The sequence below is a fragment of the Haemaphysalis longicornis genome, unplaced genomic scaffold (genome assembly GCF_048455015.1).
Source record: "Haemaphysalis longicornis isolate Haplotype H1 unplaced genomic scaffold, Haemaphysalis longicornis Haplotype H1 scaffold_5, whole genome shotgun sequence".
NCBI lineage: Eukaryota > Metazoa > Arthropoda > Arachnida > Ixodida > Ixodidae > Haemaphysalis > Haemaphysalis longicornis.
The window spans coordinates 98,283,364-98,299,186 of NW_027526385.1; the positions used below are offsets into that span (position 1 = coordinate 98,283,364).

At 52.1% G+C, this 15,823-nt stretch overlaps 1 protein-coding gene across 1 annotated transcript in view; it reads right to left on the reverse strand.

Annotated features, from left to right (window-relative positions):
- Nucleotides 1–15,823, reverse strand: part of LOC144138591 (sphingosine kinase 1-like) — a 98,005-nt gene that overhangs the window by 81,352 nt on the left and 830 nt on the right. The gene's annotated exons all lie outside the window — the stretch shown is intronic.

Sequence of the window (15,823 nt, forward strand, 5' to 3'; positions counted from 1 at the left end):
CTGCAGTTTCGATCAAAAGCTTACGCGCCTAAATCTAGCCATGTGATTGATTGATCCCAACACTCGTTGAAGGCTCGAGTTAACTGCGCAGCAATGCAAGTGACATACCGCGCCAGAACGCGGTTATGACGACACGTGCGCTATCAAAAGCAAGAAACAGACGCAAAAACACAACAGAAAACCGACGTACCCGGTCCTCGCTTTGTTACTACGCAGGTGCACGGAGGCGCAGCATATGGTCTATATACACGCGTCGCTTAAATAGGCGATATCCTCACCTTTCAACCCCAACATCCGGTGCAGTCACATTCGTACACACGCCAGCAGAACCGTGGCGTGACATTTTCGAAGTTCTTCTACCTGGGGTTTCCCACGCCGAACATACATATACGCAACGCAAGGCTCTAAGCGCGCCGCAGTACGAGGCTACGGGTTAATTTAGGCCGCAGTTGAGGATGCATGTATACCGTGCGGCGAAACATCGTGTACACAAGTGCGTTTTTGTTTCTCAAATAGGATCGAACCAGTATCCTCGTATAACTAGCCGTCGAGCTAGTTGGCGATAAGCTTGCACCGGTCGAAGCGCAAAGAAGAAAAAAAAACATGGGCAGGAGAACGCGTAAAACACACAGGGCTTGCGAGTACTCCTAACAACGCTAATCTGTCAAACATACGCTTATATAAGCGTGGCAATAACTGCGTAAATATTGGAGGAAACTGGGCGCGTGGGGAGCGTGTAGGGGCGTAACAAACGATGACACACACCCCATAACCACGTTTTCAAGAACCAGGTTGCATAAAACGCGCAGCGTGATCTTTTTTTATCGATGAAGCCTACTTCGCTTGCGTGTAACGGAATCAAGTTGCCGCTGACGCGTACGACTGTTTTTGTTCTTACACTCACTGTTGAGGAATGAGGATGATAGCAATAAAGAGGCCGCTGCACGGGAATGGGGGCACGGGCCCAGCTCGCGCCTCCCGCTCGGGCAGTTCTGGGTAACGAGCCCATCGAACGGGCGACCGGCTGTCGGGCTCCTTTCTTACGTCGCGATCCGCGACATTCTGGTGCCGAAACCCGGGAGACAACCAACGAGCAGACCTGACCTGATGCGGCGCAGTCTTCGAGGACGCTAGGCTGGGGTCTCCTGGCAGCTGCCCAATTCGGCGAGCCTCGTCATCGAAACCTGTCTGCCGCTCGTGCTCGTGCCTAGGACACCCGGTCGGCTGCGTTCGCGCCGTCTGCCATGGAGGAGCTTCGCCGCCACCGTGACACTGTGAGGGAAGCCGTCACAAAGGGCGTAGCTACCATTCAATTGCTACTGCAGGATCCCCTCTCGTCGACCTGCCAGATCCGTTCGCACCTGCACGCTGTCAACAGCAGCTACGAGGAGTTGAAGTCCCTAGATAAGCGCATATATGAGGAGACCATTGATTTGGACGACCTTGAGGCCGATTTATTCAATAGCTACGAGTACGACGAAAAGGTCGTCACGATCCGTACACTGGTGTGCTTCGCCAGACCCTCTGCTGTTCCTTCGCCACTTGCTGCCCGGAGCACCGGAGCGCCCAGCGATTACTCCGCCGTGATCCGGCACGGCTACACCGCGGCGCCCTCCGGTGACAGCGGGATGACCGCGGAGTCTCACAAGATGGCGAACGTTCCCGTGGCGTGTGAGCCGTGCGTTCCTGACCGTCGGAACGTCCTCACAGCTGCCGACGAGTCTGGCCCGCCAGAGAGACCAGCGGAGAGCACGACCGGCTTCACTGAGGCAAAACTGGGTGTACCCAGCCGCCCGCCCAGCGGTGACTGCGCCGTGGTCCAGGATGGCCACGGAACTGACCTCTCCAAGGACCCCACGACCACGATGAGCGGTGATGCGGACCCGTCCAGCGTGATTTTCTCCGACGCTTCGGACATCGCTGCCGCTCGAGGGGGTTCCTTGCTGAGAGAGTACGGGGTCGTTAGGTGCCACAAGCGGGCGCCGTTCCCACTTGTACGACGATGGCCGTGTTGCTCCCGGCGCTGGCTTCTCCGTTCGCATCTCCACTGGCGTCCGCGCTTCCTGGCATCCCCGACTCTGACCGGCGCACCTGCCTTCCGATTTGGGCCGCGCGAACCGTCACGTGACCCTGGTTGCGGAGAGCTCGTGACCGGCAACCGGTCCGCTTCAACTGCTGCGCTTGGCGGCCCCATGGGAAGCTCCTGGAAGCCGCACCATCCGCTGCCACGATCATCGTTCCTGAGTCATGGGGGAGCAGTTCGCAATCACGATCTGTGCACACGACGACTGGTCAACCGTAAGCAGCTACCAGCCGTGCCACCCGGCAAAGGCTACGCAAGTGCCTGCCACGGGCACGAGACTGAGCTCGTCAGTCTGAGGCAACAGCCCGAGCAGGGCGAATTCCCTTATGACCCTGGTGGCTACGACGGGCCAAGAGGAGACCAGGCAGGAAGCACCGGACATCGCTCTTGTTGTCTACGGTTGGTGAGCGAGTTCGTGGTTCCGGGCTACTGCGTGGTCACCTTGGCGTTTCTACTGCCGTACGAGTTCCCCTACGATCCTGGCGGCAACGGCGGACCGGAAGGCGACAAGGACGGTGAACGAAACACCTGGAGCCAGCGCGCTGCCAGTCATGACCAGGAGGTGGGAGCGGCTCATGAGCATCACAAAAGAAACGCTTCGAAGGGCTCTTGGTCATAGTCGACTGTCCCCGGAAGAGATCGAGATGGTCCTCTGCGAAGTAGAGGTGGCCGTCAACAGCCGCCCGTTGACGCCGTTAGCAGGAGATGCTGAAGAGCACTCTCCTCTGACGCCGGCTCACTTCCTAATTGGCAGGCGCACAACCTCTGTGCCACAAAGCTGGGACTGCACGAGCTGACTTCCGCCAGCGGAGATCTACAACGTCGAGCACGACATCGACGGGCAATCATGTCGCACCTGTGGCGCCGTTGGAGCCGAGAATACCTGCTTCTCTTGCGCTCTGCACACGAAGCTGCAGCGCCATCCGGACCCGAGGTGCAGATTGGCGACGTTGTGGTCATCCAGAACGACACCTCATCCCCAGTGCTGTGGCAACTAGGCCGAGCGTTGGAAACTTTTCCAGGCCGCGATGGGGTCGTACGGTCGCGTCGTCTGCGCGTCTCATCCGGACAAGAAATCAGACGTCCAGTTCAGTGCCTTTATATTCTTGAGGCTAACCCGCCAATGTCATCAGAATCGGCGGCGGGGGAGGGTGTTGAGGAATGAGGATGATAGCAATAAAGAGGCCGCTGCACGGGAATGGGGGCACGGGCCCAGCTCGCGCCTCCCGCTCGGGCAGTTCTGGGTAACGAGCCCATCGAACGGGCGACCGGCTGTCGGGCTCCTTTCTTACGTCGCGATCCGCGACACTCACCAAGTTAGCCCAAGCTACATATTTTGCGTGTTCCCCTGACATAACCCCCCCTGGCACTGCAACGCCCCAGCTCCGCCTCGAGTAGAACACGTTCTACGGCCATCCTACAACGTCTAATTTGCGGCTGTAGTGGTCGTGCATGCGTACAGCGTCTGCACAAAGTTCGCCGGACGTCACAATGAAAGCCCGCAGCAGCAACCTTTCGCACGTCCCGACAAACGGCTAATAGGGTGATGCCCGTTGCACTAACACGTGTCCCAGTCCGCCTCCGCACCGTTATTTGCGAGCAGCAAAACTAATACAGAACAAATACGGCACAATACCATTTCTACGGGTTACGAAAGCGTATACGCTCAGCCCAATAATTCAGGGTAAGCGCCGACGGGAAAATGATTTCTGCGAAGTAAAAAAAGGGGGGTATAACAAGAGTGCGATCACACGATCGCGAAAGAAAGCTACGAAGCTTTCCCTGGAGCTTAGCCTTCGAAGAAACTACGTAGTACTGGCGCGAGGTTACAACCTGCGCTCACCACAAATCCATCTATGGCAGTCTCTCTACCGAATGGGTATAAAAAGGGGTTGTTGCTAGGATTAGCTTGATTATCATGCTTACTGCTGCTTCAATGACACACACATACGGTATACGCATTACGTGACACATGTATATTTATCAAGCGGCTCCGGCGCAGCGTCACCAATCGCCCCAGAGCTGAGCTGGCTCCACAGGCGCGCGCCGGTGTTGCTGCGACGCACGAGCCATCGGTTCCACACCCGGCCACCCCTCGCATAGTCACCAAGTGCACCGGGCCGCCACGTGCGGAACGGAGGTCGGCGAAGACGTTGGGCGCATGGGGTGCGTGAAAAACGCCGGGCAGCGGGCAACGTTCTGTGCGCCGTGTGACGTCACTGCTCCTCGCGCATGCGCAGCACGGCTATCCCGGAGCCGCGCGAAACTGCTCAACCTCGGCAAGTGTAGCTCACGCTACAAAATATATTATGGCAGCAAGAAAGAAAGGTGTTTTCTCTAGGTTTCCGGCACAAAACGTTTCACCCTCGTTTGGGACGTAAGCTTGCACACTGAATTTTTCGCGGCCTGCGCACTTTCGGCTTGGCCCAGAAAATTTTGACGAAGACTGCACATCCAGCACGCAACCACTCCTGAACGTCCAATGAATATCCAGAAACGGACGTCTTTCGGACATCCAACTCGGCATCGCGCGTTGGGCAGTCTGCGCGCCATGTCGCCATGGTGCCACCAACAGCATCGTGCCAAAGACGCACACGCCATCGCGACACGAGAGGGGGATGAAAAGCTCCCGCCGCCACGCACAGGTGGTCATTAAAAAAGCGCGGCGCGAGGGCGAGCGAAACGTCCTTGGGGAGTGCCCTCGCTCCACGCGTCCGACTAACGGACCCGATGGAATGAAGCAATAACGAGAAGGGGAACACACAAACAACCTTCCCCCTCCCGGACAACGTGACGGATATCATCATCATCACCGCCGTCGCCGCCGAAGGACGCAAATCCCTCGTTACCCTCGTCCTGTTCACGGTCCTTTATTATTACGTCGACTTCGCGGCACGCATCCTCGCATGAATGCGAGCCGAGAGGCCGCTTTCCTCGTACGCCAAAAGCGTTGTCGCAAGACCTTCTCCGGTCGACGCGGCCGCTTATACCAGTGGGGGTCGTGTCTCGGCGTTCGGTTTCTACACGTGGGCAGGTTCCGGCTGGAATGCAAACCGGACATATACGGGGCAGTCTCGAGAACCAAAATACAGGGCGGTAAAAGCAGCGCGTGCACGTTTGGGCCGCGACAGGATTGCGGATTGTTTATTGTTTATTGTTTATTGGGTGGCGCCCACCAACAGCACTAGGCCTTCTTGGGTGGTGCACACAAAAAGGACAGGGCGACACACAGATAAGCAAACGGTAAAACATGGAGACTGGTTATGAAGTGCAGGGATCACAAAGTACATAGTACCACCGCACACGCGCGTGCTCGCAGGCACGCACACGCACTCACACACACGTAAGCACGCACGCATGCGCGCACGCACACACACACACACACACACACACACACACACACACACACGCACGCACACACACACACACACACACACACACACACACACACACACACACACACACACTCAATTTATACATTTAAGGAATTGAGATTACAGTCAGGTACATTAGCACGCGCTGAAAACAGGGCTTGTGACAAGGTATACTACAAAGTACATTGGCATACACGCAAGTTCAGTACAATCCACCGTCGTAACTTACTGGGGAACGTGGATACTGGTAATAAGTACATATAAAGCAAAATTTATATGTATGCACGGCACATACGCTCGTGAGTGCAAACAAACATACATACACGCATGCCCACGCGGGTGCATGTGAAGGTGAACAAGTGCAGGCAAATGCGCACGTGCATGCATGCACACACACCTGCGGACACACATACATAGGTGCACGGGAGTATGTGTATGAGCTTGCGGGAAGTGGTGTCTGCTCTAAGAAATCCCCTCAAGACCAACGGCAACGAAAAGGGACAGGAACATACAGACAAGCTCCCCGAGACCGAGACGCACCACGGAGCGCCGCGGGGTCGGACCCAGACCGAGAGAGAGAGAGAGAGCTTCGCTCTCACCAGTGAAGAGAAGTTTTGGGGGGACTCTGCATTGTGACTTTGACCAAAGAAGACGTGTTGTTTCTGTGGGAGTGAAAGTAATGCAGTTTTTTTCATTATATTTAACCCCCTACTCTCGTGTCGACCTCATTGTTTTTATGTAATTCAGTTTTTTTTTAGAAACACAACACCTGCGTCTCGAGCAATGCCCGCAACAGAGTTGACATTGGGTTCGGTTATATGGTTCATTTTAGATTTGAAACAAGACGTACATAACTCAGATTAGTCTCAGATAATTCAGAGTCGGTGTCACTGTGGTGTTCAGCACCCTTAACAATTTAAGCGGTCTGTGCAGCAGAGTAAATGCTGAAATAACTTCCAGGACACTTTGCCTAAAGAGGCAGCACGCACAGCGATTCGTGGAGTGCTCATCGGGGGTAGTGTACGACATACCGCTCTCTTGCGGTAAGTCATGCACGGGACGAACAGGCCGCTGCCTAAACGACCGGCTACGGGAACACGCCTGCAACCAAAAAACAGGAAAAGCCCGTAATCTATCCCTTCACCGTACGAAGTGCGGATGCAAGCCCAGACTCCGAACAGACGCGTGTGCTAACAAGATATAAGGAGCAACGCACCAGGAAAATCTTTAAGGCCCACATCATCCATACCCAAAATGGACTTGTATAATGGACTTGCATAAAAAGGAGCACGATTACTTAAGTCATGGATCGTAATATTTGCTCATGTGTATTTTTTTACAAAAACAAGCCCTTGCCTTCGCAATTTTATGATTTTGTGTTTTATTGTTCTTATTTCCCATGGTATATATTCAGCAGCGGCAAAATAAACCCTTTGTTGTTAGTCAGCGCCCAGCCTCGTGTCGCCTCCTCTGTATCCTGTCCTAGCGCTAATATCAAACTCAAGATTACTACTATGCTCAAAAGCGAAGTAGCCGGTTCAGCCATTAATGGGTGTTCCGTGTTATCTCAGGCCATTTACATTGATTGATTAAGGGATTTAACGCGCCAAAAGCTAGACCCAGGCCATGAGTGGCGCCGTAGTGGAGGGCTCCACCTGGGGATCTCTAGCGTGCGCCGAAATCTCGACACACCGCGGAAGTTTTGGCTTTTCGCCTCGGCCTGAGAAGCGGCCACCGCGGTTGATTGATTGATGGTGGGGTTTTAACGCGCCGACGCAACGCAGGCGATGAGGCGCGCCGTAGTGGAGGGCTCCGGATTAATTTTGACCAGCTGGGGATCTTTAACGTGCGCCGAAATCTCGTACACACGGGCGTTTTTGCTTTCCGCCTCCATCAGAAAAGCGGCCGCCGCAGCCGGGAATCGAACCCGCGACCTCGTGCTCAGCAGCGCAACGCCTTAGCGACTGAGCCACCGCGGCGGGTCGGCCACCGCGGTTGGCGGGGATCGAACCCACGTCCTTGGGCTCAGCAGCACAGCGCCTGAGCCACCGCGACGGGTGAGGTTTGCCAACAACGTGCACCTTCACCTCGCACGCGATTTGTTTTGTTGGTGTTGTTTTCTTGGGAAGTTCGAACCGAGCACCAGAAGCCACGGTGCTGGGCAAAACATTCACTCACCTTCAACTCAAAGACGCCTGGTATTTAACGCATGCAGGCGTCATAATTCCACAGTTGAAGCATGTTCGACAGTGTGAAAATGCTCCTACAGAAAATGCCCGAATGCACAATCCCCCATTCCCACCAAGGAAACAATTACGGGAGAAATCTTCCCTCCCCCTCTTTTCCCCCAGCATACGAACATTTTCCCTCCACCACCCGCACGCATAGTTGCGACACCTAATTTGAGTAAACATTACAGAAAGAGAAAATGCTAGTGCTACTCAAAACCAGGAAACGGGGTTCCCGCACTACAGAGTAATTGGCCTTCCTACACGCACACCTTTCACCCCTTGCGACCGCGCGCTATCAGTGTTCAAAGGTCGAACACAACGCTGTCAAAGGGGATCAGATAACAGGCGCCCCGCCGGCGGAAACTGCGAGAAGGGTAACCGGAGGCAGCAAACGGTACTCGGCTGCATTTTTCTCAGGGCGAAAAACGCCACAACCTCCCGTTCAACCAACCCCGAGAAAAAGGAAGCAAGACGACTAGCTCGACAAACAGCTCACCAGGCAAGAGGCAACGATGCTACGGCAACTACAAACTCGCGCAATGTGGACACCTGTAATCGTAAAACATGTGTGCCCGGACTTATACACAAGCGACGTATGTGCGGTGTGCGGTGCCGATCGTGCCACTATGGCGCACATGTTATGGAACTGTGCAGTAGAAGACAGTGCTAAGGACGTGCTACCGCCACGCCTACGCCTAGCAAGTGCTGTAACGCATACCGATCTTAACGCACAGCGGGAGGCTGTCCAGTTAGCGCTGGCGGCCCTCAAACGCCAGCAGCACACGACGCTGCCCCCTCACCGGGGATCGGGCGCCTGTAGGTAAAGTGCAGGCCTTAATAAAGTTGTCTCTCTCTCTCTCTCTCTCTCTCTCTCTCTCTCTCTCTCTCTCTCTCTCTCGACTGGCTTGTGTAGTACCAAAGCGTTTAAACTAGAGGTTCGCGCTTGAAAGCGGGAGAAGCCCTCAGTCCAGGGCCCCTGCTGCGGCTGCGGTCCTGCGTGCCCAATCCGCCAACTGTCGCTGGTCCTCAGGGATCGAACTGCACAGCGCGGCCTCCCACTGCTCGAGGGTGGGGGTGCGAATAATGGGGGCCGCTGGCATGTTTTGGCAGGCCCACGTGGCGTGGTATACAGTGCTGGATGTTCGCTGAAATGTGGGCACGTTGGTGGATATATTGTGGGGTGCATGATATGCACGGTACCTATGTCCTTTGTTTCGCTGTCCTTATCTTGCGCATACACAAACGACATATGCGGTCAGGGCAGAAAGTTGGGCTAGTTGGTTATCTGACTTCATTTTACTACCGAAAAACAGACGCGGATGAAGAAGTACACAGAACACTCGCTAGAGTGTCCTGTGTACCTTCTCCGTCCGCGTCTGTTTTTCCCTAGTAAAATGCACACATATGCGGTCGCCCGCATGTTGTTTGTGTCTCACTTCGCCCACGTCTGTTAACCTCCCTTACCCTTTTTTACTTTAAGAACTAATGCTAGATAAAAAGTTTTGTTAAGTCGTATTTTTTGCCTTACGCCCACCCAAAGGTAGGACAGCGCGTGTGGTTGAAGAAGGCACACTAAACTTTTTTACGCCGGTTTTGGCAAAAAAGGGTGTAGCATAAGCGGAAAAACGGTGTTGGGAGGCCATTGCACCCTTTTTCTTGAATCTCAACACCCTTATTCGTAGCTCTACACCCTTTTTGTAAGGGAAAAAAAAGGGTGTTGACCGACTGCAACACCCTCGGTTTTCTTTAGGGTGCTGGAAGGGTGTGAAATGGGTGTTCAGTTGCAAAACAAAACAGCGGAGCGGGGTTGACCTAGATTCTTAAAGGGACCCTGCAACACTTAACGTCGACTACTTGGAATGTATTTTAAGGTAAAGTCTCTTGTCCCAGCAATCTCCTCCCGCAAGAATTATGAAAATCCGTTCACTATCATCGAAACTACGCGCGATGAGAAATCACGCATAATTGTTCCCTCTCAACTCAACCGCGGACAACGCGACGAAAGCTGCGCGCTCTCTCCCGGAGAGGGGGGCGGCTCGCGGCGTCTTCTCCGGCGGCTTTCGATATATGACAGGCCGGAGAGTTATCTATTTTTCTCAGAAACGTGGAGGGGTCTATTTCCGGTTAGGTGCCACAAAAAAGCAGGCATGGCTGCCTGCTCGCACGCGCGCGCTCGGGTTGGTAGGGCGTCTTTGAAGCAATAAACGTTTGTTATCGAGTGGTCTGGTTGAAACGGAAGTATTGAGCTCATCAGAGTCGATGATGATTGTGCTTAATGGCGCAAGGGCATCTAGGCCAAAGAGCGCCAAAACAAGGGTGTTAATGTTGCAGGTGAGTTATATGCTGAATGCTTTTGTTAAAAGTTAGTTATGTAAAAATGGTGTATAGGGCCAATGATTGTCAGTAAAAAGTGAAAACTAGTTGTGAGAGTATAAAAAGATGAGGCCCCTGAGTGTCACGGAAAAGTACCTCAGCAGTGTCCTCATTACTGACGGACAAGCTGGGGTCATGTGCGATAAGAAATTTTCATTAAAAAAAGAAGTCATCACTCAACTCCGCGCGCACTCAAAACACAAAATAAACGGCAAAACTGTGCCTACAGGTCAGGCATAGAAGAGGTTCGCACACAGCGCCGATGGCAGCGGATCGTCACAGGAAATGCGAGAAATTAGCCGCGAAGTTGACCAGCGACAGCCAATAGGACAGCCATGGCCCAAATGACGTCGTATAAGCCATCCCAGGGGTGCATAATGAGGAAAATTGAAGGGAGCGCGGTTGGTTTTTCCGCATATTTCCCAGCGATTTGCGCGCTCACCGCTTCACGTGCACGTGTAATATTTGGCTCAGGTATTCCTGGCAGTGTAATCTAAACGTCGCGCAGGTTTACTTGCACTGCTCAAAAAGTGTTGCAGGGTCCCTTTAAGGTTTTGCGCTGTTCTCGCTAGGCAAGGCTAAGTAAGTACTGAGGGGTGAGGACAAGTTTAGCCGGATTTTACAAGGCCGTCGCGGTCTATCCCCCACATTGACATCGGCCCCCAGGGGGAGGAAGCTAGGTCGACCCCAAGCTCCGCTTTTTCTCAATCTTTGCACCATCAGTGCGAGCTGCGCCAATTTTTTTCGCGTTTTAGTGTCCCAAAAGGACGAGTACCTTTAAAATGGCATAGTAATAGGTGCGCATACGCATGCGTCCCCTATGCTCACACTCGAAAAGGCTCTAAAGCCGGCTTCACTGTTATAATACCCTATCTGCGGCGGTGCACCCTTTACAGGCGGCGTAGTGTTTTTTTCTTGGTAATTTTTTACTAACTCCACCAAATCTTAAACAGCTCCGCTGGTGAAAAAATATGCCAATTAATATTGCTTTAAACATCGTGAGGTACAAAACATATCTGCGCTTGTAGAAAATGCTCAGTCCACCCGTTTAAACGGGTATAAAATACCTCCAAAGTTGGCGGTATTTTACACCCTTCGAACTTCGTTAACGGCCTTTCACAGCTTTTTTCTTTGTTTCTAACTCCCTAATTTGTAGCTTTACACCCTCGTGGCAAAATAGGTGTTGAAATAACGAACACCCTTCGTGGAGGGTGTTGAAATGGCAGGAATAGGTGTTCGGTATTTAATAAAATTGCACCACTTACTGAACATAATAACTACCTCACGATTAGAAAGCTTTCGCAAATCCCCGTGCTGACTTGGATATGGTCACATTAAATGCATAATTCTAATATCCGCGTAAAATATACGATTTTCGAGACAAGCCCACCGACTATCAGAGGACTTCCCTCTGCTGGCTAAAAAACAAAGAGGGCAGATGTATTTCTATGTGTGTATGTACTCGCTCTTCCTATGCGTCCAGTTGGTTTTCTTGCCTAATTCACCTGTGGTCCAAGTGCGACTTGTGTGCGTTGAAAGTGTCTGTATGTCACGCTGCGCGTTAAGCCGATTCACATTATCACTTGTAGTTGCGCTGCCCACACCCTTATTTGAGTGTTAAAAACCTTTATACCCTTTTTTAGGGTGTTCACAAAAACTCCACCGGCGAAAACCGGACGACGGGAGGATTGGGTGATTGAACCCGATAATATTGCAGACGGTCGTCGCAATGCCAATACGCCGATCGTAACATCATCTACACCCATATAGTATACATTTCTTATGCCCGAACCTTACATAGAAAGACCGCCTAACAGAGCGAGCCTTGGCGCTCTTTGGCCGTAAATACCCTTGCGCCAATAAACACAAACGTACTACAACTACTCGAGATATCGCCGCACAATGGAGATCCCCAAGTGGTCGAAATTAATCTGGATTCCTTCAGTACTGCGCGCCTCATGGGCCCAGGTGTAGCGCGCGCACGCGTGCTTGCACTTTGCGATGCTCCTAAAAACCAAAAATGAACACTAATTCTGAAAGACACAAGAGGCGAGGCGTCTTTTTTTTTTTTTTTCGAAATGAGCCAGATTGAAAAGCCGAAACTCCTGCTACACTAGTGTCCGAATGTCATTTGACCCAAGTGCGAAGCCGTAAACTGCCCCTAGCTGACATGTCCTCTGACAGCATTGCAATTAGGTCCGCTAACAAACTTCCGCTTTTTCCTCAAATTCGATTAAGGTGGATTTAGGTGATACAAAAATAAAACGCCTCATAGGTAACACTCGCGCATAACGAAGTTCTTTATTTTAACTGGTTCCTTGATGTGACTTTTTTTGAATATTCATTTTGTTTTGTTGCTTCCTTTGACGTCTTTTTCCTTGTTCTCCCCTTCCCCCTTTTTCAGTGTCGGTCTACGTCAGAAACGAAATCCCGCGTACGCCGCTGCTGAGAAGCCGCTGTATCCGGCGCCCATATCAAACGTGTACATGCCGCCGTGCGACTACATACGGGAACGAGATAAAATGCAGCACTTGCGAAGCGTCGGTCGCTATTTTAGAAGAGCTTCAAGAATCCGCCTGTGCAGTGGCATGCAAGTGTTGCGATTATCTGGCGCTAAGGGTCAGCGTCGCCGGCAGCGGTCGTTCTGGTCGACGGGCCCAAGCCAGAAAGAAGGTTGGTAGATATCGAAACAGGAGGACTGGAACCATACCTATGCAGTATTTACGTTTTGCACATAACCAAGCGGACAATATGACAAAGTGTTAAGCCCCTTTTCTCCGTGCTGCAAAACGAACGTCAACGGTAGGGCTTCCGTTTTCGCCAAATCCGGTTACACTGAACGGAGCCGGAATTCCTTCCAGGCGCGACTTTTTACGGAACCCCTTCCGTTCAGGTCCGTGTTTGCAGAACGAAGAGAGCGACGGAAGGCGTTCGGCTCATGTCCAACCAAAAGGCACGACAGCGACAGGGCAGAGGAAGAGGCCAGAGCGCAATGTCGCACTGAGTTATACGCTGGTCAGCAACTTCGGCGTACTGAGCGGTTAACACGGTGGCGCGTCTTTATCATGGCCCGCCTTACCCACCCGCCTACCACTGCAGTTTTCGCGAAAGTGGAAAAATGGCGGTGACGTGAACCCTTTTGTTCCCCCCAGCAGAACTCAGCACGCCATTAGTAATGCCTGGGCCGCGTCATGGCGGGCCAACAATCTTCCAGCGTTCAGCTCAGCTTATGCGGGTTATGAAACCAGCGATGTTCATGAACCCGCCCGCATCCCGTCATTTTTTTTTTTTTTTTGTTTTTTCAGACGCACACATTTCAACTTTTCCGCGAGCAACTTTCAAATTCTCCTCATGCCCTGTGGCAAAATGGCGCAATAAAGAACGAAACAAACCAAGCAGATCGATGATGACGCAATGGCTGAGTCAGTGAATATAAAACGTTCATCCTCTGTCTGGCCATCTAACGTTTTTGGGAGTGCCGATATTAACTGCTGCGCTGCTTACTTGTACTGAATGTGCTTAAAAAAAAAAAGGCAGTGAAAAATTCCGCATTCAGCTTCGGCTGAGGACACGACAAGTGTGCGGGCTATGTTTGATTAGTTCTGGACCCGGATGCCATCCAGCTGCAGGCCGCTTGTCTCTCATGCGAGGCTTGGAATGACCCCGCATTTTTGTCTCCAAAAGACAAGACCGGTCGCCCCTGTTCCCAAGCGTGTTTCTTCATCGCGGAGTGAGGCCACTACTTTCCTGCGCCAAAAAGAAGTCCTCCTGTAGAAACGTTGACACCGGACTGAGGTCGCGACCTCGTACCCAGAGCCCTTCAATACAAGGCGTTAAAGGACCACGGCCGCTCGATGGCACGCACTTGGACTCTACTCGAAGTTTTGTCTCTTCCATACGTAAATCGCCCACTTCGCGAACCGCTTAATCTTTTGTTCCTCCTATGGCGAATTTGGTTCTTCTCTTGACACATGTGCACTCTTCTACTCTCTGTGAGCGCAATTCCTTCCCCTCCTCACACAGGGAGCAGGTTATGGTGAGCTCTGACCAGAAGATTCCAGAAACCGTCACTGCCAGAGCCCTGGACGTTCCGGGGGCCCTCTGGGCCTCCACCACCCACTGGAAACAATGTAAAATAAAATGGCACTACTACTGCTCCCTTGTGCGAATGCATGTAATTAATTCAGAATGACAAGTTTCCTTATTCACTCTCTAGCCTTCACGTAATTGTCCCGCCTGTAGTATCCGTGCCACAGCCGCCCACTCCCTGTGGGGCTGCCTTTTTACCCTTTCCCTTCGATCACCTGTGACGAGCAGTGAAGCGGAGCGCTGGGTACCTCTGACCTGGGAGTTCAAGCGTCCCTTGTCGACAGAGCAGCTACTGACGCCGCCATTGTGCCGGCAGCCACCCCGCCCCCAGTAACCGATTTGGGCTCAATAAAAGGTCTCTCTTTCTCTCTTAAAATGCACACAATCAAAGGCAACACGGTTGCCTGTATCTTTAGGGAAAAAAAAAAAAAACAATGCGACGTTTGTGATGAATTTGGGAGAAATCCAGCTAGCTTTTTTCACAGCGATCCCGCTTAACTGTTCCGTGACCGTAATCAGTGCGTGCATTGGTTCAACTTCACGAAGCCGGGTTTCGCTGAACATTTGCTAATTAAATTTGCGTTTCAAATAAAACCACACAAGCCAGCGTACAGCGCCGAATGGATCAAAAAATAGACCCAAAAATGCGACCTTCATGATGAATTTGGGAGCAATCGAGCTAGCCTAGCTAAATATCGGTCCTTTTCCACAGGTTTAATCAATGGGAACCAATGCGCGCATTGGTTCACAAAGCCGGATTGCGCTGAACATTTGCGAATTCTCGTGTCAGATAAAATCTAACCAGCTCACGTCTAGCTCAGAACGCCTGCACACTGTGAACATTATTTTTTATCGCGAAGAAATTACAAAATAAAAAAAAAAAGACACCCAACTTTCACGCCCACAAGCCACCGCCCCTTACAACCTCTTATCGTAACTACCTTCGCGGCGCGGTCATTTCAAGCTCGTTTTTCAGATACGAGACTTCCCACTAATTATGTGAGGGCTGAAGTGCGCATTTGTCCCTGCTGGCCCAGCACAATTAACAGCCGTCCTACGGCTCGGGTGAAGCAGCCGGCAGAAGCGCAAAGTACTACATGCGAACAAATTGATTCCTAGAATGCACCTTATCCCACCTGCACTATGGACCCGTTTGAGATAATGCCGGACGGACAAAAACGCATAAAAAAGGGGGCATTTCGATAAACCTCGCTGCCCCCCAAAGCGAAGCGAGTCACAAGCCCGCGGTTCACAAAAGGCTGCAAAAGGCATACGGCGTCGCATTTCGTCCACCCAGTGCGATAAGATCGAGGTACGCTCCTTCCGTAAACGTGCGCTTGGTGCTAGATGCGGGGGCAGCTAACGTGACATCCCGATAAGAACGGTGCTTTGCGGTCAGGAAAAGTTTCCCGTCAACAAAAATAGAAGCGCAGGTTCCAGGCAGGATGAAGTCCTCTTCCGCCAGAACGGTAAACCTAGCAGACGACAGGGCACTCCGTTGGAAACCGGAAGTTGTCCTATATTCTTTTCATTTTATCGAAAAGAAATTATCTCCCCAGAATGCATAGATCATCAGGCGGTAGACCGGTGATAATGGGGCACCTTTTGTGAAACGACGTCAACTTTCCCGCGTGACGTAACAATTCAGCTCGGGCCAGAGTAAAACGGAAAAA